Here is a 21,845-nt window from a genome sequence, read left to right as displayed (position 1 = left end):
CGCACCCTCGAAGATTTAGGATGCCCCCACGGAGACTTATGACGCCCCCCTCGGAGACTTATGACGCCCCCCTCGAAGACTTAAAACGCACCCCTCGAAGACTTAGAACGCCCCCCTCGAAGACATAGAACGCCCCCCTCGAAGACTTAGAACGGCCCCCTCGAAGACATAGAACGCCCCCCTCGAAGACTTAGATCGCCCCTTCGAAGACGTAGAACGCCCCGCTCGAAGACTTGGAACGCCCCCTTCGAAGACTTAGAACGTCCCCGCGAAGACTTAGAACGTCCCCGCGAAGACTTAGAACGCCCCCCTCGAAGACTTAGCACGCCCCCTCGAAGTCTTAGAATGTCCCCTTGCCCCCCAAGAAGACTTAGAATGCCCCCTGGAAGACTTAGAACGCCCCCGCGAAGACTTAGAACGCCCCCCTCGAAGACTTAGAACGCGCCCTCGAAGACTTAGAATCCTTTTCAAGACTTAGAACGAACCCTCGAACATTTAGTATGCCCCCTCGAAGACTTCGGATTCCCTTCTCGAAGACTTAGAACGCCCCCCTCGAAGACTTAGAACGTCCTCCTCGAAGACTTAGAATCCTTTCCAAGACTTACAAAGCCCCCTCGAACATTTAGAATGCCCCCTCGAAGACATAGAATTCCCTTCTCGAAGACTTAGAACGCCCTCCTCGAAGACGTAGAACGCCCCCACTCGAAGACTTAGAACGCCCCCCTCGAAGACTTAGAACAGCCCCCTCGAAGACATAGAACGCCCCCCTCGAAGACTTAGATCGCCCCCTCGAAGACTAAGAACGCCCCGCTCGAAGACTTAGAACGCCCACTCGAAGACTTGGAACGCAACCTTCGAAGACTTAGAACGCCCCCTCGAACATTTAGAAAGTCCCCTCGAAAACTTCGAATTCCCTTCTCGAAGACTTAGAACGCCCTCCTCGAAGACGTAGAACGCCCCCCCTCGAAGACTTAGAACGGCCTCCTCGAAGACATAGAACGCCCGCCTCGAAGACTTAGAACGCTCCCCTTCAAGACTTGGAACGCCTCCCCCGAAAACTTAGAACGCCCCCCCGAAGACTTAGAACGCCTTCCTCGAAGACGTAGAACGCCCCCCTCGAAGACTTAGAACGCCCCCCTCGAAGACTTAGAACGGCCCCCTCGAAGACATAGAACGCCCCCCTCGAAGACTTAGATCGCCCCCTCGAAGACGTAGAAAGCCCCGCTCGAAGACTTAGAACGCCCCGTCTAAGACTTAGAACGCCCCCTCGAAGACTTAGAATCCTTCCAAGACTTAGAACGCCCCTCTCGAAGACATAGAACGCCCCCCTCGAAGACATAGAACGCCCCCCCTCGAAAACTTAGATCGCCCCTTCGAAGACTTAGAACGCCCCGCTCGAAGACTTAGAACGCCCCCTCGAAGACTTGGAACGCCCATTTCGAAGATTTAGAACGCCCCGTCGAAGACTTAGAATGCCCAGTCGAAGATTCAGAATGCCCCCTCGAAGACTTAGAATCCCTTCGAAGACTTAGAATGTCCCCTCGCCCCTCGAAGACTTAGAATGCCCACTCGAAGACTTAGAATGCCCCCCTCGAAGATTTAGAACGCCCCCTCGAAGACTTAGAATCCTTTTCAAGACTTAGAATGCCCCCTCGAAAATTTAGAACGCCCCCTCGAAAATTTAGAATGCCCCCTCGAAGACTTAGAATTCCCTTCTCGAAGACTTTGAATGCCCTCCTCGAAGACTTAGAACGCTCCCCTCCAAGACTTAGAACGCCTCCCCCGAAGACTTAGAACGCCCCCCCGAAGAAATAGAACGCCTTCCTCGAAGACGTAGAACGCCCACCTCGAAGACTTAGAACGGCCCCCTCGAGGACATAGAACGCCCCCCTCGAAGACTTAGATCGCCCCCTCGAAGACGTAGAACGCCCCGCTCGAAGACTTAGAACGCCCCCTCTAAGACTTAAAACGCCCCCTTCGAAGACTTAGAACGCCCCCGCGAAGACTTAGAACGCCCCCCTCGAAGACTTTGATCGCCCCCTCGAAGAATTAGAATGCCCCCTCGAAGACTTAGAATCCCTTCGAAGACTTACAATGTCTCCTCCCCCCTCCAAGACTTAGAACGCCCCCTCCGAAGACTTAGAACGCCCCCCGAAGTCTTAGAATGCCACCCTCCAAGATTTAGAACGACCCTCTCGAAGACTTAGATCGCCCCCTCGAACATTTAGAATGCCCCCTCGAAGACTTCGAATTCCCTTCTCGAAGACTTAGAACGCAATCCTCGAAGACGTAGAACGCCCCCCCTCGAAGACTTAGAACACCGCCCTCGAAGACTTAGAATCCTTTCCAAGACTTAGAACGCCCCCTTGAAAATTTAGAATGCCCCCTCGAAGACATAGAATTCCCTTCTCGAACACTTAGAACGCCTTCCTCGAAGACGTAGAACGCCCCCACTCGAAGACTTAGAACGCCCCCCTCGAAGACTTAGAACGCCCCCTCGAAGACTTAGAACCCCCCTTGAAGACTTAGAACGTCCCCTCGAAGACTTAGAACGTCCCCCTCGAAGACTTAGAACGCCCCCCTCGAAGACATAGAACGCCCCCCTCGAAGACTTAGATCGCCCCCTCGAAGACTTAGAACGCCCCGCTCGAAGACTTAGAACACCCCCTCGAAGACTTTGGACGCCCCCTTCGCAGACTTAGAACGCCCCGTCGAAGATTTAGAATGCCCCTCGAAGACTTAGAACGCTCCCCTCCAAGACTTAGAACGCCTCCCCGGAAGACTTAGAACGCCCCCCCGAAGACATAGAACGCCTTCCTCGAAGACGTAGAACGCCCCCCTCGAAGACTTAGAACGCCCCCCTCGAAGACTTCGAACGGCCCTCTCGAAGACATAGAACGCCCCCCTCGAAGACTTAGATCGCCCCCTCGAAGACGTAGAACGCCCCGCTCGAAGACTTAGAACGCCCCCTCTAAGACTTAAAACGCCCCTTCGAAGATTTAGAACGCCCCCGCGAAGACTTAGAACGCCCCCCTCGAAGACTTTGATCGCCCCCTCGAAGAATTAGAATGCCCCCTCGAAGACTTAGAATCCCTTCGAAGACTTACAATGTCCCCTCCCCCCTCCAAGACTTAGAACGCCCCCTGAAGTCTTAGAACGCCACCCTCCAAGACTTAGAACGACTTTCTGGAAGACTTAGATCGCCCCCTCGAAGAATTAGAACGCCCCGCTCGAAGACTTAGAACGCCCCCTGGAAGAATTGGAATGGCCCCTTCGAAAATTTAGAACGTCCCCGCGAAGACTTAGAACGCCCCCCTCGAAGACTTAGAACGCCCCCTCGAAGACTTGGAATCCTTTCCAAGACTTAGAACGCCCCCTCGAACATTTAGAATGCCCCCTCGAAGACTTCGAATTCCCTTCTCGAAGACTTAGAACGCCCTCCTCGAAGACGTAGAACGCCCTCCTCGAAGACTTAGAACAGCCCCCTCGAAGACATAGAACGCCCCCCTCGAAGACTTAGATCGCCCCCTCGAAGACTAAGAACGCCCCGCTCGAAGACTTAGAACGCCCACTCGAAGACTTGGAACGCAACCTTCGAAGGCTTAGAACGCCCCCTCGAACATTTAGAAAGTCCCCTCGAAAACTTCGAATTCCGTTCTCGAAGACTTAGAACGCCCTCCTCGAAGACGTAGAACGCCCCCCCTCGAAGACTTAGAACGGCCTCCTCGAAGACATAGAACGCCCGCCTCGAAGACTTAGAACGCTCCCCTTCAAGACTTGGAACGCCTCCCCCGAAAACTTAGAACGCCCCCCCGAAGACTTAGAACGCCTTCCTCGAAGACGTAGAACGCCCCCCTCGAAGACTTAGAACGCCCCCCTCGAAGACTTAGAACGGCCCCCTCGAAGACATAGAACGCCCCCCTCGAAGACGTAGAAAGCCCCGCTCGAAGACTTAGAACGCCCCGTCTAAGACTTAGAACGCCCCCTCGAAGACTTAGAATCCTTTCCAAGACTTAGAACGCCTCTCTCGAAGACATAGAACGCCCCCCTCGAAGACATAGAACGCCCCCCTCGAAAACTTAGATCGCCCCTTCGAAGACTTAGAACGCCCCGCTCGAAGACTTAGAACGCCCCCTCGAAGACTTGGAACGCCCCTTTCGAAGATTTAGAACGCCCCGTCGAAGACTTAGAATGCCCAGTCGAAGATTCAGAATGCCCCCTCGAAGACTTAGAATCCCTTCGAAGACTTAGAATGTCCCCTCGCCCCTCGAAGACTTAGAATGCCCCCCTCGAAGATTTAGAACGCCCCCTCGAAGACTTAGAATCCTTTTCAAGACTTAGAATGCCCCCTCGAAAATTTAGAACGCCCCCTCGAAAATTTAGAATGCCCCCTCGAAGACTTAGAATTCCCGTCTCGAAGACTTTGAATGCCCTCCTCGAAGACTTAGAACGCTCCCCTCCAAGACTTAGAACGCCTCCCCCGAAGACTTAGAAAGCCCCCCCGAAGAAATAGAACGCCTTCCTCGAAGACGTAGAACGCCCCCCTCGAAGACTTAGAACGGCCCCCTCGAAGACATAGAACGCCCGCCTCGAAGACTTAGATCGCCCCCTCGAAGACGTAGAACGCCCCGCTCGAAGACTTAGAACGCCCCCTCTAAGACTTAAAACGCCCCCTTCGAAGACTTAGAACGCCCCCGCGAAGACTTAGAACGCCCCCCTCGAAGACTTTGATCGCCCCCTCGAAGAATTAGAATGCCCCCTCGAAGACTTAGAATCCCTTCGAAGACTTACAATGTCTCCTCCCCCCTCCAAGACTTAGAACGCCCCCTCCGAAGACTTAGAACGCCCCCCGAAGTCTTAGAATGCCACCCTCCAAGATTTAGAACGACCCTCTCGAAGACTTAGATCGCCCCCTCGAACATTTAGAATGCCCCCTCGAAGACTTCGAATTCCCTTCTCGAAGACTTAGAACGCAATCCTCGAAGACGTAGAACGCCCCCCCTCGAAGACTTAGAACACCGCCCTCGAAGACTTAGAATCCTTTCCAAGACTTAGAACGCCCCCTTGAACATTTAGAATGCCGCCTCGAAGACATAGAATTCCCTTCTCGAACACTTAGAACGCCTTCCTCGAAGACGTAGAACGCCCCCACTCGAAGACTTAGAACGCCCCCCTCGAAGACTTAGAACGCCCCCTCGAAGACCTAGAACCCCCCTTGAAGACTTAGAACGTCCCCTCGAAGACTTAGAACGCCCCCCTCGAAGACTTAGAACGCCCCCCTCGAAGACATAGAACGCCCCCTCGAAGACTTAGATCGCCCCTCGAAGACTTAGAACGCCCCGCTCGAAGACTTAGAACGCCCCCTCGAAGACTTTGGACGCCCCCTTCGCAGACTTAGAACGCCCCGTCGAAGATTTAGAATGCCCCTCGAAGACTTAGAACGCCTCCCCCGAAGACTTAGAACGCCCTCCCGAAGACATAGAACGCCTTCCTCGAAGACGTAGAACGCCCCCCTCGAAGACTTAGAACGCCCCCCTCGAAGACTTAGAACGGCCCTCTCGAAGACATAGAACGCCCCACTCGAAGACTTAGATCGCCCCCTCGAAGACGTAGAACGCCCCGCTCGAAGACTTAGAACGCCCCCTCTAAGACTTAAAACGCCCCTTCGAAGATTTAGAACGCCCCCGCGAAGACTTAGAACGCCCCCCTCGAAGACTTTGATCGCCCCCTCGAAGAATTAGAATGCCCCCTCGAAGACTTAGAATACCTTCGAAGACTTACAATGTCCCCTCCCCCCTCCAAGACTTAGAACGCCCCCTGAAGTCTTAGAACGCCACCCTCCAAGACTTAGAACGACCCTCTCGAAGACTTAGATCGCCCCCTCGAAGAATTAGAACGCCCCGCTCGAAGACTTAGAACGCCCCCTGGAAGAATTGGAATGGCCCCTTCGAAAACTTAGAACGTCCCCGCGAAGACTTAGAACGCCCCCCTCGAAGACTTAGAACGCCCCCTCGAAGACTTGGAATCCTTTCCAAGACTTAGAACGCCCCCTCGAACATTTAGAATGCCCCCTCGAAGACTTCGAATTCCCTTCTCGAAGACTTAGAACGCCCTCCTCGAAGACGTAGAACGCCCTCCTAGAAGACCTAGAACGTCCCCGCGAAGACTTAGAACGCCCCCCTCGAAGACTTAGTACGCCCCCTCGAAGTCTTAGAATGTCCCCTTGCCCCCCAAGAAGACTTAGAACGCCCCCTGGAAGACTTAGAACGCCCCCGCGAAGACTTAGAACGCCCCCCTCGAAGACTTAGAACGCGCCTTTGAAGACTTAGAATCCTTTTCAAGACTTAGAACGCCCCCTCGAACATTTAGAATGCCCCCTCGAAGACTTCGAATTCCCTTCTCGAAGACTTAGAACGCCCCCCTCGAAGACATAGAACGCCCTCCTCGAAGACTTAGAATCCTTTCCAAGACTTACAACGCCCCCTCGAACATTTAGAATGCCCCCTCGAAGACATAGAATTCCCTTCTCGAAGACTTAGAACGCCCTCCTCGAAGACGTAGAACGCCCCCACTTGAAGACTTAGAACGCCCCCCTCGAAGACTTAGAACGACCCCCTCGAAGACATAGAACGCCCCCTCGAAGACTTAGATCGCCCCCTCGAAGACTTAGAACGCCCCGCTCGAAGACTTAGAACGCCCCGCTCGAAGACTTAGAACGCCCACTCGAAGATTTGGAACGCCCCCTTCGAAGACTTAGAACGCCCCTCGAAGATTTAGAATCCTTTCCAAGACTGAGAACGCCCCCTCGAACATTTAGAATGCCCCCTCGAAGACTTCGAATTCTCTTCTCGAAGACTTAGAACGCCCTCCTCGAAGACGTAGAACGCCCCCCTCGAAGACTCAGAACGCCCTCCTCGAAGACTTAGAATCCTTTCCAAGACTTAGAACGCCCCCTCGAACATTTAGAATGCCCCCTCGAAGACATAGAATTCCCTTCTCGAAGACTTAGAATGCCCTCCTCGAAGACGTAGAACGCCCCCACTCGAAGACTTAGAACGCCCCCCTCGAAGACTTAGAACAGCTCCCTCGAAGACATAGAACGCCCCCCTCGAAGACTTAGATCGCCCCCTCGAAGATTTAGAACGCCCCGCTCGAAGACTTAGAACGCCCACTCGAAGACTTGGAACGCCCCCTTCGAAGACTTAGAACGCCCCCTCGAAGACTTAGAATCCTTTCCAAGACTGAGAACGCCCCCTCGAACATTTAGAATGCCCCCTCGAAAACTTCGAATTCCCTTCTCGAAGACTTAGAACGCCCTCCTCGAAGACGTAGAACGCCCTCCTCGAAGACCTAGAACGTCCCCGCGAAGACTTAGAACGCCCCCTCGAAGACTTAGCACGCCCCCTCGAAGTCTTAGAATGTCCCCTTGCCCCCCAAGAAGACTTAGAACGCCCCCTGGAAGACTTAGAACGCTCCCGCGAAGACTTAGAACGCCCCCCTCGAAGACTTAGAACGCGCCTTTGAAGACTTAGAATCCTTTTCAAGACTTAGAACGCCCCCTCGAACATTTAGAATGCCCCCTCGAAGACTTCGAATTCCCTTCTCGAAGACTTAGAACGCCCCCCTCGAAGACATAGGACGCCCTCCTCGAAGACTTAGAATCCTTTCCAAGAGTTACAACGCCCCCTCGAACATTTAGAATGCCCCCTCGAAGACATAGAATTCCCTTCTCGAAGACTTAGAACGCCCTCCTCGAAGACGTAGAACGCCCCCCTCGAAGACTTAGAACGCCCCCCTCGAAGACATAGAACGCCCCCTCGAAGACTTAGATCGCCCCCTCGAAGACTTAGAACGCCCCGCTCGAAGACTTAGAACGCCTCGCTCGAAGACTTAGAACGCCCACTCGAAGACTTGGAACGCCCCCTTCGAAGACTTAGAACGCCCCTCGAAGACTTAGAATCCTTTCCAAGACTGAGAACGCCCCCTCGAACATTTAGAATGCCCCCTCGAAGACTTCGAATTCCCTTCTCGAAGACTTAGAACGCCCTCCTCGAAGACGTAGAACGCCCCCCTCGAAGACTCAGAACGCCCTCCTCGAAGACTTAGAATCCTTTCCAAGACTTACAACGCCCCCTCGAACATTTAGAATGCCCCCTCGAAGACATAGAATTCCCTTCTCGAAGACTTAGAACGCCCTCCTCGAAGACGTAGAACGCCCCCACTCGAAGACTTAGAACGCCCCCCTCGAAGACTTAGAACGACCCCCTCGAAGACATAGAACGCCCCCTCGAAGACTTAGATCGCCCCCTCGAAGACTTAGAACGCCCCGCTCGAAGACTTAGAACGCCCCGCTCGAAGACTTAGAACGCCCACTCGAAGATTTGGAACGCCCCCTTCGAAGACTTAGAACGCCCCTCGAAGATTTAGAATCCTTTCCAAGACTGAGAACGCCCCCTCGAACATTTAGAATGCCCCCTCGAAGACTTCGAATTCCCTTCTCGAAGACTTAGAACGCCCTCCTCGAAGACGTAGAACGCCCCCCTCGAAGACTCAGAACGCCCTCCTCGAAGACTTAGAATCCTTTCCAAGACTTAGAACGCCCCCTCGAACATTTAGAATGCCCCCTCGAAGACATAGAATTCCCTTCTCGAAGACTTAGAATGCCCTCCTCGAAGACGTAGAACGCCCCCACTCGAAGACTTAGAACGCCCCCCTCGAAGACTTAGAACAGCCCCCTCGAAGACATAGAACGCCCCCCTCGAAGACTTAGATCGCCCCCTCGAAGATTTAGAACGCCCCGCTCGAAGACTTAGAACGCCCACTCGAAGACTTGGAACGCCCCCTTCGAAGACTTAGAACGCCCCCTCGAAGACTTAGAATCCTTTCCAAGACTGAGAACGCCCCCTCGAACATTTAGAATGCCCCCTCGAAAACTTCGAATTCCCTTCTCGAAGACTTAGAACGCCCTCCTCGAAGACGTAGAACGCCCTCCTCGAAGACCTAGAACGTCCCCGCGAAGACTTAGAACGCCCCCTCGAAGACTTAGCACGCCCCCTCGAAGTCTTAGAATGTCCCCTTGCCCCCCAAGAAGACTTAGAACGCCCCCTGGAAGACTTAGAACGCTCCCGCGAAGACTTAGAACGCCCCCCTCGAAGACTTAGAACGCGCCTTTGAAGACTTAGAATCCTTTTCAAGACTTAGAACGCCCCCTCGAACATTTAGAATGCCCCCTCGAAGACTTCGAATTCCCTTCTCGAAGACTTAGAACGCCCCCCTCGAAGACATAGGACGCCCTCCTCGAAGACTTAGAATCCTTTCCAAGAGTTACAACGCCCCCTCGAACATTTAGAATGCCCCCTCGAAGACATAGAATTCCCTTCTCGAAGACTTAGAACGCCCTCCTCGAAGACGTAGAACGCCCCCACTCGAAGACTTAGAACGCCCCCCTCGAAGACTTAGAACGCCCCCCTCGAAGACATAGAACGCCCCCTCGAAGACTTAGATCGCCCCCTCGAAGACTTAGAACGCCCCGCTCGAAGACTTAGAACGCCTCGCTCGAAGACTTAGAACGCCCACTCGAAGACTTGGAACGCCCCCTTCGAAGACTTAGAACGCCCCTCGAAGACTTAGAATCCTTTCCAAGACTGAGAACGCCCCCTCGAACATTTAGAATGCCCCCTCGAAGACTTCGAATTCCCTTCTCGAAGACTTAGAACGCCCTCCTCGAAGACGTAGAACGCCCCCCTCGAAGACTCAGAACGCCCTCCTCGAAGACTTAGAATCCTTTCCAAGACTTAGAACGCCCCCTCGAACATTTAGAATGCCCCCTCGAAGACATAGAATTCCCTTCTCGAAGACTTAGAATGCCCTCCTCGAAGACGTAGAACGCCCCCACTCGAAGACTTAGAACGCCCCCCTCGAAGACTTAGAACAGCCCCCTCGAAGACATAGAACGCCCCCCCTCGAAGACTTAGATCGCCCCCTCGAAGATTTAGAACGCCCCGCTCGAAGACTTAGAACGCCCACTCGAAGACTTGGAACGCCCCCTTCGAAGACTTAGAACGCCCCCTCGAAGACATAGAATCCTTTCCAAGACTGAGAACGCCCCCTCGAACATTTAGAATGCCCCCTCGAAAACTTCGAATTCCCTTTTCGAAGACTTAGAACGCCCTCCTCGAAGACGTAGAACGCCCCCTCGAAGACTTAGAACGCCCACCTCGAAGACTTAGAATCCTTTCCAAGACTTAGAACGCCCCTCTCGAAGACATAAAACGCCCCCCTCGAAGACATAGAACGCCCCCCTCGAAGACTTAGATCGCCCCCTCGAAGATGTAGAACGCCCCGCTCGAAGACTTAGAACGCCCCCTCGAAGACTTGTAACGCGCCCTTCGAAGACTTAGAACGCCCCGTCGAAGACTTAGAATACCCAGTCGAAGATTCAGAATGCCCCCTCGAAGACTTAGAATCCCTTCGAAGACTTAGAATGTCCCCTCGCCCCTCGAAGACTTAGAATGCCCACTCGAAGACTTAGAATTCCCCCCTCGAAGATTTAGAATGCCCCCTCAAAGACTTAGAATCCTTTTCAAGACTTAGAATGCCCCCTCGAAAATTTAGAACGCCCCCTCGAAAATTTAGAATGCCCCCTCGAAGACTTAGAATTCCCTTCTCGAAGACTTTGAATGCCCTCCTCGAAGACTTAGAACGCTCCCCTCCAAGACTTAGAACGCCTCCCCCGAAGACTTAGAACGCCCCCCCGAAGACATAGAACGCCTTCCTCGAAGACGTAGAACGCCCCCCTCGAAGACTTAGAACGCCCCCTCGAAGACTTAAAACGGCCCCCTGGAAGACATAGAACGCCCCCCTCGAAGACTTAGATCGCCCCCTCGAAGACGTAGAACGCCCCGCTCGAAGACTTAGAACGCCCCCTCTAAGACTTAAAACGCCCCCTTCGAAGACTTACAACGCCCCCGCGAAGACTTAGAACGCCCCCCTCGAAGACTTTGATCGCCCCCTCGAAGAATTAGAATGCTCCCTCGAAGACTTAGAATCCCTTCGAAGACTTACAATGTCCCCTCCCCCGTCCAAGACTTAGAACACCCCCTCCGAAGACATAGAACGCCCCCCGAAGTCTTAGAACGCCACCCTCAAAGACTTAGAACGACCCTCTCGAAGACTTAGATCGCCAACTCGAAGACTTAGAACGCCCCGCTCGAAGACTTAGAACGCCCCCTCGAAGAATTGGAACGGCCCCTTCGAAGACTTAGAACGTCCCCGCGAAGACTTGGAATCCTTTCCAAGACTTAGAACGCCCACTCGAACATTTAGAATGCCCCCTCGAAGACTTCGAATTCCCTTCTCGAAGACTCAGAACGCCCTCCTCAAAGACGTAGAACGCCCCCACTCGAAGACTTAGAACGCCCCCCTCGAAGACTTAGAACGCCCCCTTCGAAGACTTAGAACGTCCCCCTCGAAGACACAGAACGCCCCCCTCGAAGACTTAGATCGCCCCCTCGAACACTTAGAACGCCCCCTCGAAGACTTAGAACGATCCCTTCGAAGATTTAGAACGCCCCCGCGAAGACTTAGAAAGCCCCCCTCGAAGACTTAGCACGCCCCCTCGAAGATTTAGGATGCCCCCCTCGGAGACTTATGACGCCCCCCTCGAAGACTTAAAACGCACCCCTCGAAGACTTAGAACGCCCCCCTCGAAGACATAGAACGCCCCCTCGGAGACTTGGAACGCCCCCTTCGAAGACTTAGAACGTCCCCGCGAAGACTTAGAACGCCCCCCTCGAAGACTTAGCACGCCCCCTCGAAGTCTTAGAATGTCCCCTTGCCCCCCAAGAAGACTTAGAACGCCCCCTGGAAGACTTAGAACGCCCCCGCGAAGACTTAGTACGCCCCCCTCGAAGACTTAGAACGCGCCCTCGAAGACTTAGAATCCTTTTCAAGACTTAGAACGAACCCTCGAACATTTAGAATGCCCCCTCGAAGACTTCGAATTCCCTTCTCGAAGACTTAGAACGCCCCCCTCGAAGACTTAGAACGTCCTCCTCGAAGACTTAGAATCCTTTCCAAGACTTACAAAGCCCCCTCGAACATTTAGAATGCCCCCTCGAAGACATAGAATTCCCTTCTCGAAGACTTAGAACGCCCTCCTCGAAGACGTAGAACAGCCCCCTCGAAGACATAGAACGCCCCCCCTCGAAGACTTAGATCGCCCCCTCGAAGATTTAGAACGCCCCGCTCGAAGACTTAGAACGCCCACTCGAAGACTTGGAACGCCCCCTTCGAAGACTTAGAACGCCCCCTCGAAGACATAGAATCCTTTCCAAGACTGAGAACGCCCCCTCGAACATTTAGAATGCCCCCTCGAAAACTTCGAATTCCCTTTTCGAAGACTTAGAACGCCCTCCTCGAAGACGTAGAACGCCCCCTCGAAGACTTAGAACGCCCACCTCGAAGACTTAGAATCCTTTCCAAGACTTAGAACGCCCCTCTCGAAGACATAAAACGCCCCCCTCGAAGACATAGAACGCCCCCCTCGAAGACTTAGATCGCCCCCTCGAAGATGTAGAACGCCCCGCTCGAAGACTTAGAACGCCCCCTCGAAGACTTGTAACGCGCCCTTCGAAGACTTAGAACGCCCCGTCGAAGACTTAGAATACCCAGTCGAAGATTCAGAATGCCCCCTCGAAGACTTAGAATCCCTTCGAAGACTTAGAATGTCCCCTCGCCCCTCGAAGACTTAGAATGCCCACTCGAAGACTTAGAATTCCCCCCTCGAAGATTTAGAATGCCCCCTCAAAGACTTAGAATCCTTTTCAAGACTTAGAATGCCCCCTCGAAAATTTAGAACGCCCCCTCGAAAATTTAGAATGCCCCCTCGAAGACTTAGAATTCCCTTCTCGAAGACTTTGAATGCCCTCCTCGAAGACTTAGAACGCTCCCCTCCAAGACTTAGAACGCCTCCCCCGAAGACTTAGAACGCCCCCCCGAAGACATAGAACGCCTTCCTCGAAGACGTAGAACGCCCCCCTCGAAGACTTAGAACGCCCCCTCGAAGACTTAAAACGGCCCCCTGGAAGACATAGAACGCCCCCCTCGAAGACTTAGATCGCCCCCTCGAAGACGTAGAACGCCCCGCTCGAAGACTTAGAACGCCCCCTCTAAGACTTAAAACGCCCCCTTCGAAGACTTACAACGCCCCCGCGAAGACTTAGAACGCCCCCCTCGAAGACTTTGATCGCCCCCTCGAAGAATTAGAATGCTCCCTCGAAGACTTAGAATCCCTTCGAAGACTTACAATGTCCCCTCCCCCGTCCAAGACTTAGAACACCCCCTCCGAAGACATAGAACGCCCCCCGAAGTCTTAGAACGCCACCCTCAAAGACTTAGAACGACCCTCTCGAAGACTTAGATCGCCAACTCGAAGACTTAGAACGCCCCGCTCGAAGACTTAGAACGCCCCCTCGAAGAATTGGAACGGCCCCTTCGAAGACTTAGAACGTCCCCGCGAAGACTTGGAATCCTTTCCAAGACTTAGAACGCCCACTCGAACATTTAGAATGCCCCCTCGAAGACTTCGAATTCCCTTCTCGAAGACTCAGAACGCCCTCCTCAAAGACGTAGAACGCCCCCACTCGAAGACTTAGAACGCCCCCCTCGAAGACTTAGAACGCCCCCTTCGAAGACTTAGAACGTCCCCCTCGAAGACACAGAACGCCCCCCTCGAAGACTTAGATCGCCCCCTCGAAGACTTAGAACGCCCCCTCGAAGACTTAGAACGATCCCTTCGAAGATTTAGAACGCCCCCGCGAAGACTTAGAAAGCCCCCCTCGAAGACTTAGCACGCCCCCTCGAAGATTTAGGATGCCCCCCTCGGAGACTTATGACGCCCCCCTCGAAGACTTAAAACGCACCCCTCGAAGACTTAGAACGCCCCCCTCGAAGACATAGAACGCCCCCTCGGAGACTTGGAACGCCCCCTTCGAAGACTTAGAACGTCCCCGCGAAGACTTAGAACGCCCCCCTCGAAGACTTAGCACGCCCCCTCGAAGTCTTAGAATGTCCCCTTGCCCCCCAAGAAGACTTAGAACGCCCCCTGGAAGACTTAGAACGCCCCCGCGAAGACTTAGTACGCCCCCCTCGAAGACTTAGAACGCGCCCTCGAAGACTTAGAATCCTTTTCAAGACTTAGAACGAACCCTCGAACATTTAGAATGCCCCCTCGAAGACTTCGAATTCCCTTCTCGAAGACTTAGAATGCCCCCCTCGAAGACTTAGAACGTCCTCCTCGAAGACTTAGAATCCTTTCCAAGACTTACAAAGCCCCCTCGAACATTTAGAATGCCCCCTCGAAGACATAGAATTCCCTTCTCGAAGACTTAGAACGCCCTCCTCGAAGACGTAGAACGCCCCCACTCGAAGACTTAGAACGCCCCCCTCGAAGACTTAGAACGCCCCCCTCGAAGACTTAGATCGCCCCCTCGAAGACTTAGAACGCCCCGCTCGAAGACTTAGAACGCCCCGCTCGAAGACTTAGAACGCCCACTCGAAGACTTGGAACGCCCCCTTCGAAGACTTAGAACGCCCCCTCGAAGACTTAGAATCCTTTCCAAGACTGAGAACGCCCCCTCGAACATTTAGAATGCCTCCTCGAAGACTTCGAATTCCCTTCTCGAAGACTTAGAACGCCCTCCTCGAAGACGTAGAACGCCCCCCTCGAAGACTCAGAACGCCCTCCTCGAAGACTTAGAATGCCCACTCGAAGACTTAGAATGCCCCCCTCGAAGATTTAGAATGCCCCCTCGAAGACTTAGAACCCTTTTCAAGACTTAGAATGCCCCCTCGAAAATTTAGAACGCCCCCTCGAAAATTTAGAATGCCCCCTCGAAGACTTAGAACGCTCCCCTCCAAGACTTAGAACGCCTCCCCCGAAGACTTAGAACGCCCCCCCCGAAGAAATAGAACGCCTTCCTCGAAGACGTAGAACGCCCCCCTCGAAGACATAGAACGCCCCCCTCGAAGACTTAGATCGCCCCCTCGAAGACGTAGAACGCCCCGCTCGAAGACTTAGAACGCCCCCTCTAAGACTTAAAACGCCCCCTTCGAAGAATTAGAACGCCCTCGCGAAGACTTAGAACGCCCCCCTCGAACACTTTGATCGCCCCCTCGAAGAATTAGAATGCCCCCTCGAAGACTTAGAATCCCTTCGAAGACTTACAATGTCTCCTCCCCCCTCCAAGACTTAGAACGCCCCCTCCGAAGACTTAGAACGCCCCCCGAAGTCTTAGAATGCCACCCTCCAAGATTTAGAACGACCCTCTCGAAGACTTAGATCGCCCCCTCTAAGACTTAAAACGCCCCGCTCGAAGACTTAGAACGCCCCCTCGAAGACTTGGAACGCCCCCTTCGAAGACTTAGAACGTCCCCGCGAAGACTTAGAACGCCTCCTCGAAGACTTAGAATCCTTTCCAAGACTTAGAACGCCCCCTCGAACATTTAGAATGCCCCCTCGAAGACTTCGAATTCCCTTCTCGAAGACTTAGAACGCAATCCTCGAAGACGTAGAACGCCCCCCTCGAAGACTTAGAACACCCCCCTCGAAGACTTAGAATCCTTTCCAAGACTTAGAACGCCCCCTTGAACATTTAGAATGCCCCCTCGAAGACATAGAATTCCCTTCTCGAAGACTTAGAACGCCCTCCTCGAAGACGTAGAACGCCCTCCTCGAAGACGTAGAAGGCCCCCACTCGAAGACTTAGAACGCCCCCCTCGAAGACATAGAACGCCCCCTCGAAGACTTGGAACGCCCCCTTCGAAGACTTAGAACGTCCCCGCGAAGACTTAGAACGCCCCCCTCGAAGACTTAGCACGCCCCCTCGAAGTCTTAGAATGTCCCCTTGCCCCCGAAGAAGACTTAGAACGCCCCCTGGAAGACTTAGAACGCCCTCGCGAAGACTTAGAACGCCCCCCTCGAAGACTTAGAACGCGCCCTCGAAGACTTAGAATCCTTTTCAAGACATAGAACGCCCCGTCGAACATTTAGAATGCCCCCTCGAAGACTTCGAATTCCCTTCTCGAAGACTTAGAACGCCCCCCTCGAAGACATAGAACGCCCTCCTCGAAGACATAGAATCCTTTCCAAGACTTACAACGCCCCCTCGAACATTTAGAATGCCCCCTCGAAGACATAGAATTCCCTTCTCGAAGACTTAGAACGCCCTCTTCGAAGACGTAGAACGCCCCCCCTCGAAGACTTAGAACGTCCCCCTCGAAGACTTAGAACGACCCCCTCGAAGACATAGAACGCCCGCTCGAAGACTTAGAACGCCCACTCGAAGTTTTGGAACGCCCCCTTCGAAGACTTAGAACGCCCCCTCGAAGACTTAGAATGCTTTCCAAGACTGAGAACGCCCCCTCGAACATTTAGAATGCCCCCTCGAAGACATAGAATTCCCTTCTCGAAGACTTAGAACGCCCTCCTCGAAGACGTAGAACGCCGCCACTCGAAGACTTAGAACGCCCCCCTCGAAGACTTAGAACAGCCCCCTCGAAGACATAGAACGCCCCCCTCGAAGACTTAGATCGCCCCCTCGAAGACTTAGAACGCCCCGCTCGAAGACTTAGAACGCCCACTCGAAGACTTGGAACGCCCCCTTCGAAGACTTAGAACGCCCTCTCGAAGACTTAGAATCCTTTCCAAAACTGAGAACGCCCCCTCGAACATTTAGAATGCCCCCTCGAAAACTTCGAATTCCCTTCTCGAAGACTTAGAACGCCCTCCTCGAAGACGTAGAACGCCCCCCTCGAAGACTTAGATCGCCCCCTCGAAGATTTAGAACGCCCCGCTCGAAGACTTAGAACGCCCCCCTCGAAGACTTAGATCGCCTTCTCGAAGACTTAGAACGCCCCGCTCGAAGACTTAGAACGCCCACTCGAAGACTTGGAACGCCCCCTTCGAAGACTTAGAACGCCCCCCTCGAAGACTTAGCATGCCCCCTCGAAGTCTTAGAATGTCCCCTTGCCCCCCAAGAAGACTTAGAACGCCCCCTGGAAGACTTAGAACGCCCCCGCGAAGACTTAGAACGCCCCCCTCGAAGACTTAGAACGCGCCCTCGAAGACTTAGAATCCCTTTCAAGACTTCGAACGAACCCTCGAACATTTAGAATGCCCCCTCGAAGACTTCGAATTCCCTTCTGGAAGACTTAGAACGCCCCCCTCGAAGACTTAGAACGTCCTCCTCGAAGACTTAGAATCCTTTCCAAGGCTTACAAAGCCCCCTCGAACATTTAGAATGCCCCCTCGAAGACTTCGAATTCCCTTCTCGAAGACTTAGAACGCCCTCCTCGAAGACGTAGAACGCCCCCCTCGAAGACTCAGAACGCCCTCCTCGAAGACTTAGAATCCTTTCCAAGACTTAGAACGCCCCCTCGAACATTTAGAATGCCCCCTCGAAGACATAGAATTCCCTTCTCGAAGACTTAGAATGCCCTCCTCGAAGACGTAGAACGCCCCCACTCGAAGACTTAGAACGCCCCCCTCGAAGACTTAGAACAGCCCCCTCGAAGACATAGAACGCCCCCCCTCGAAGACTTAGATCGCCCCCTCGAAGATTTAGAACGCCCCGCTCGAAGACTTAGAACGCCCACTCGAAGACTTGGAACGCCCCCTTCGAAGACTTAGAACGCCCCCTCGAAGACATAGAATCCTTTCCAAGACTGAGAACGCCCCCTCGAACATTTAGAATGCCCCCTCGAAAACTTCGAATTCCCTTTTCGAAGACTTAGAACGCCCTCCTCGAAGACGTAGAACGCCCCCTCGAAGACTTAGAACGCCCACCTCGAAGACTTAGAATCCTTTCCAAGACTTAGAACGCCCCTCTCGAAGACATAAAACGCACCCCTCGAAGACATAGAACGCCCCCCTCGAAGACTTAGATCGCCCCCTCGAAGATGTAGAACGCCCCGCTCGAAGACTTAGAACGCCCCCTCGAAGACTTGTAACGCGCCCTTCGAAGACTTAGAACGCCCCGTCGAAGACTTAGAATACCCAGTCGAAGATTCAGAATGCCCCCTCGAAGACTTAGAATCCCTTCGAAGACTTAGAATGTCCCCTCGCCCCTCGAAGACTTAGAATGCCCACTCGAAGACTTAGAATTCCCCCCTCGAAGATTTAGAATGCCCCCTCAAAGACTTAGAATCCTTTTCAAGACTTAGAATGCCCCCTCGAAAATTTAGAACGCCCCCTCGAAAATTTAGAATGCCCCCTCGAAGACTTAGAATTCCCTTCTCGAAGACTTTGAATGCCCTCCTCGAAGACTTAGAACGCTCCCCTCCAAGACTTAGAACGCCTCCCCCGAAGACTTAGAACGCCCCCCCGAAGACATAGAACGCCTTCCTCGAAGACGTAGAACGCCCCCCTCGAAGACTTAGAACGCCCCCTCGAAGACTTAAAACGGCCCCCTCGAAGACATAGAACGCCCCCCTCGAAGACTTAGATCGCCCCCTCGAAGACGTAGAACGCCCCGCTCGAAGACTTAGAACGCCCCCTCTAAGACTTAAAACGCCCCCTTCGAAGACTTACAACGCCCCCGCGAAGACTTAGAACGCCCCCCTCGAAGACTTTGATCGCCCCCTCGAAGAATTAGAATGCTCCCTCGAAGACTTAGAATCCCTTCGAAGACTTACAATGTCCCCTCCCCCGTCCAAGACTTAGAACACCCCCTCCGAAGACATAGAACGCCCCCCGAAGTCTTAGAACGCCACCCTCAAAGACTTAGAACGACCCTCTCGAAGACTTAGATCGCCAACTCGAAGACTTAGAACGCCCCGCTCGAAGACTTAGAACGCCCCCTCGAAGAATTGGAACGGCCCCTTCGAAGACTTAGAACGTCCCCGCGAAGACTTGGAATCCTTTCCAAGACTTAGAACGCCCACTCGAACATTTAGAATGCCCCCTCGAAGACTTCGAATTCCCTTCTCGAAGACTCAGAACGCCCTCCTCAAAGACGTAGAACGCCCCCACTCGAAGACTTAGAACGCCCCCCTCGAAGACTTAGAACGCCCCCTTCGAAGACTTAGAACGTCCCCCTCGAAGACACAGAACGCCCCCCTCGAAGACTTAGATCGCCCCCTCGAAGACTTAGAACGCCCCCTCGAAGACTTAGAACGATCCCTTCGAAGATTTAGAACGCCCCCCTCGAAGACTTAGCACGCCCCCTCGAAGATTTAGGATGCCCCCCTCGGAGACTTATGACGCCCCCCTCGAAGACTTAAAACGCACCCCTCGAAGACTTAGAACGCCCCCGTCGAAGACATAGAACGCCCCCTCGGAGACTTGGAACGCCCCCTTCGAAGACTTAGAACGTCCCCCGCGAAGACTTAGAACGCCCCCCTCGAAGACTTAGCACGCCCCCTCGAAGTCTTAGAATGTCCCCTTGCCCCCCAAGAAGACTTAGAACGCCCCCTGGAAGACTTAGAACGCCCCCGCGAAGACTTAGTACGCCCCCCTCGAAGACTTAGAACGCGCCCTCGAAGACTTAGAATCCTTTTCAAGACTTAGAACGAACCCTCGAACATTTAGAATCCCCCCTCGAAGACTTCGAATTCCCTTCTCGAAGACTTAGAACGCCCCCCTCGAAGACTTAGAACGTCCTCCTCGAAGACTTAGAATCCTTTCCAAGACTTACAAAGCCCCCTCGAACATTTAGAATGCCCCCTCGAAGACATAGAATTCCCTTCTCGAAGACTTAGAACGCCCTCCTCGAAGACGTAGAACGCCCCCACTCGAAGACTTAGAACGCCCCCCCCGAAGAAATAGAACGCCTTCCTCGAAGACGTAGAACGCCCCCCTCGAAGACATAGAACGCCCCCCTCGAAGACTTAGATCGCCCCTTCGAAGACGTAGAACGCCCCGCTCGAAGACTTAGAACGCCCCCTCTAAGACTTAAAACGCCCCCTTCGAAGAATTAGAACGCCCCGGCGAAGACTTAGAACGCCCCCCTCGAACACTTTGATCGCCCCCTCGAAGAATTAGAATGCCCCCTCGAAGACTTAGAATCCCTTCGAAGACTTACAATGTCTCCTCCCCCCTCCAAGACTTAGAACGCCCCCTCCGAAGACTTAGAACGCCCCCCGAAGTCTTAGAATGCCACCCTCCAAGATTTAGAACGACCCTCTCGAAGACTTAGATCGCCCCCTCTAAGACTTAAAACGCCCCGCTCGAAGACTTAGAACGCCCCCTCGAAGACTTGGAACGCCCCCTTCGAAGACTTAGAACGTCCCCGCGAAGATTTAGAACGCCTCCTCGAAGACTTAGAATCCTTTCCAAGACTTAGAACGCCCCCTCGAACATTTAGAATGCCCCCTCGAAGACTTCGAATTCCCTTCTCGAAGACTTAGAACGCAATCCTCGAAGACGTAGAACGCCCCCCTCGAAGACTTAGAACACCCCCCTCGAAGACTTAGAATCCTTTACAAGACTTAGAACGCCCCCTTGAACATTTAGAATGCCCCCTCGAAGACATAGAATTCCCTTCTCGAAGACTTAGAACGCCCTTCTCGAAGACGTAGAACGCCCTCCTCGAAGACGTAGAAGGCCCCCACTCGAAGACTTAGAACGCCCCCCTCGAAGACATAGAACGCCCCCTCGAAGACTTGGAACGCCCCCTTCGAAGACTTAGAACGTCCCCGCGAAGACTTAGAACGCCCCCCTCGAAGACTTAGCACGCCCCCTCGAAGTCTTAGAATGTCCCCTTGCCCCCGAAGAAGACTTAGAACGCCCCCTGGAAGACTTAGAACGCCCTCGCGAAGACTTAGAACGCCCCCCTCGAAGACTTAGAACGCGCCCTCGAAGACTTAGAATCCTTTTCAAGACATAGAACGCCCCGTCGAACATTTAGAATGCCCCCTCGAAGACTTCGAATTCCCTTCTCGAAGACTTAGAACGCCCCCCTCGAAGACATAGAACGCCCTCCTCGAAGACTTAGAATCCTTTCCAAGACTTACAACGCCCCCTCCAACATTTAGAATGCCCCCTCGAAGACATAGAATTCCCTTCTCGAAGACTTAGAACGCCCTCTTCGAAGACGTAGAACGCCCCCACTCGAAGACTTAGAACGTCCCCCTCGAAGACTTAGAACGACCCCCTCGAAGACATAGAACGCCCGCTCGAAGACTTAGAACGCCCACTCGAAGACTTGGAACGCCCCCTTCGAAGACTTAGAACGCCCCCTCGAAGACTTAGAATCCTTTCCAAGACTGAGAACGCCCCCTCGAACATTTAGAATGCCCCCTCGAAGACATAGAATTCCCTTCTCGAAGACTTAGAACGCCCTCCTCGAAGACGTAGAACGCCGCCACTCGAAGACTTAGAACGCCCCCCTCGAAGACTTAGAACAGCCCCCTCGAAGACATAGAACGCCCCCCTCGAAGACTTAGATCGCCCCCTCGAAGACTTAGAACGCCCCGCTCGAAGACTTAGAACGCCCACTCGAAGACTTGGAACGCCCCCTTCGAAGACTTAGAACGCCCTCTCGAAGACTTAGAATCCTTTCCAAAACTGAGAACGCCCCCTCGAACATTTAGAATGCCCCCTCGAAAACTTCGAATTCCCTTCTCGAAGACTTAGAACGCCCTCCTCGAAGACGTAGAACGCCCCCCTCGAAGACTTAGATCGCCCCCTCGAAGATTTAGAACGCCCCGCTCGAAGACTTAGAACGCCCCCCTCGAAGACTTAGATCGCCTTCTCGAAGACTTAGAACGCCCCGCTCGAAGACTTAGAACGCCCAGTCGAAGACTTGGAACGCCCCCTTCGAAGACTTAGAACGCCCCCCTCGAAG

This window comes from Stegodyphus dumicola, chromosome 10 (genome assembly GCF_044657685.1).
Source record: "Stegodyphus dumicola isolate Sdum_Otavi_A_Nest chromosome 10, ASM4465768v1".
Taxonomy (NCBI): Eukaryota; Metazoa; Arthropoda; class Arachnida; order Araneae; family Eresidae; genus Stegodyphus; species Stegodyphus dumicola.
This window is presented reverse-complemented; position numbering follows the sequence as displayed.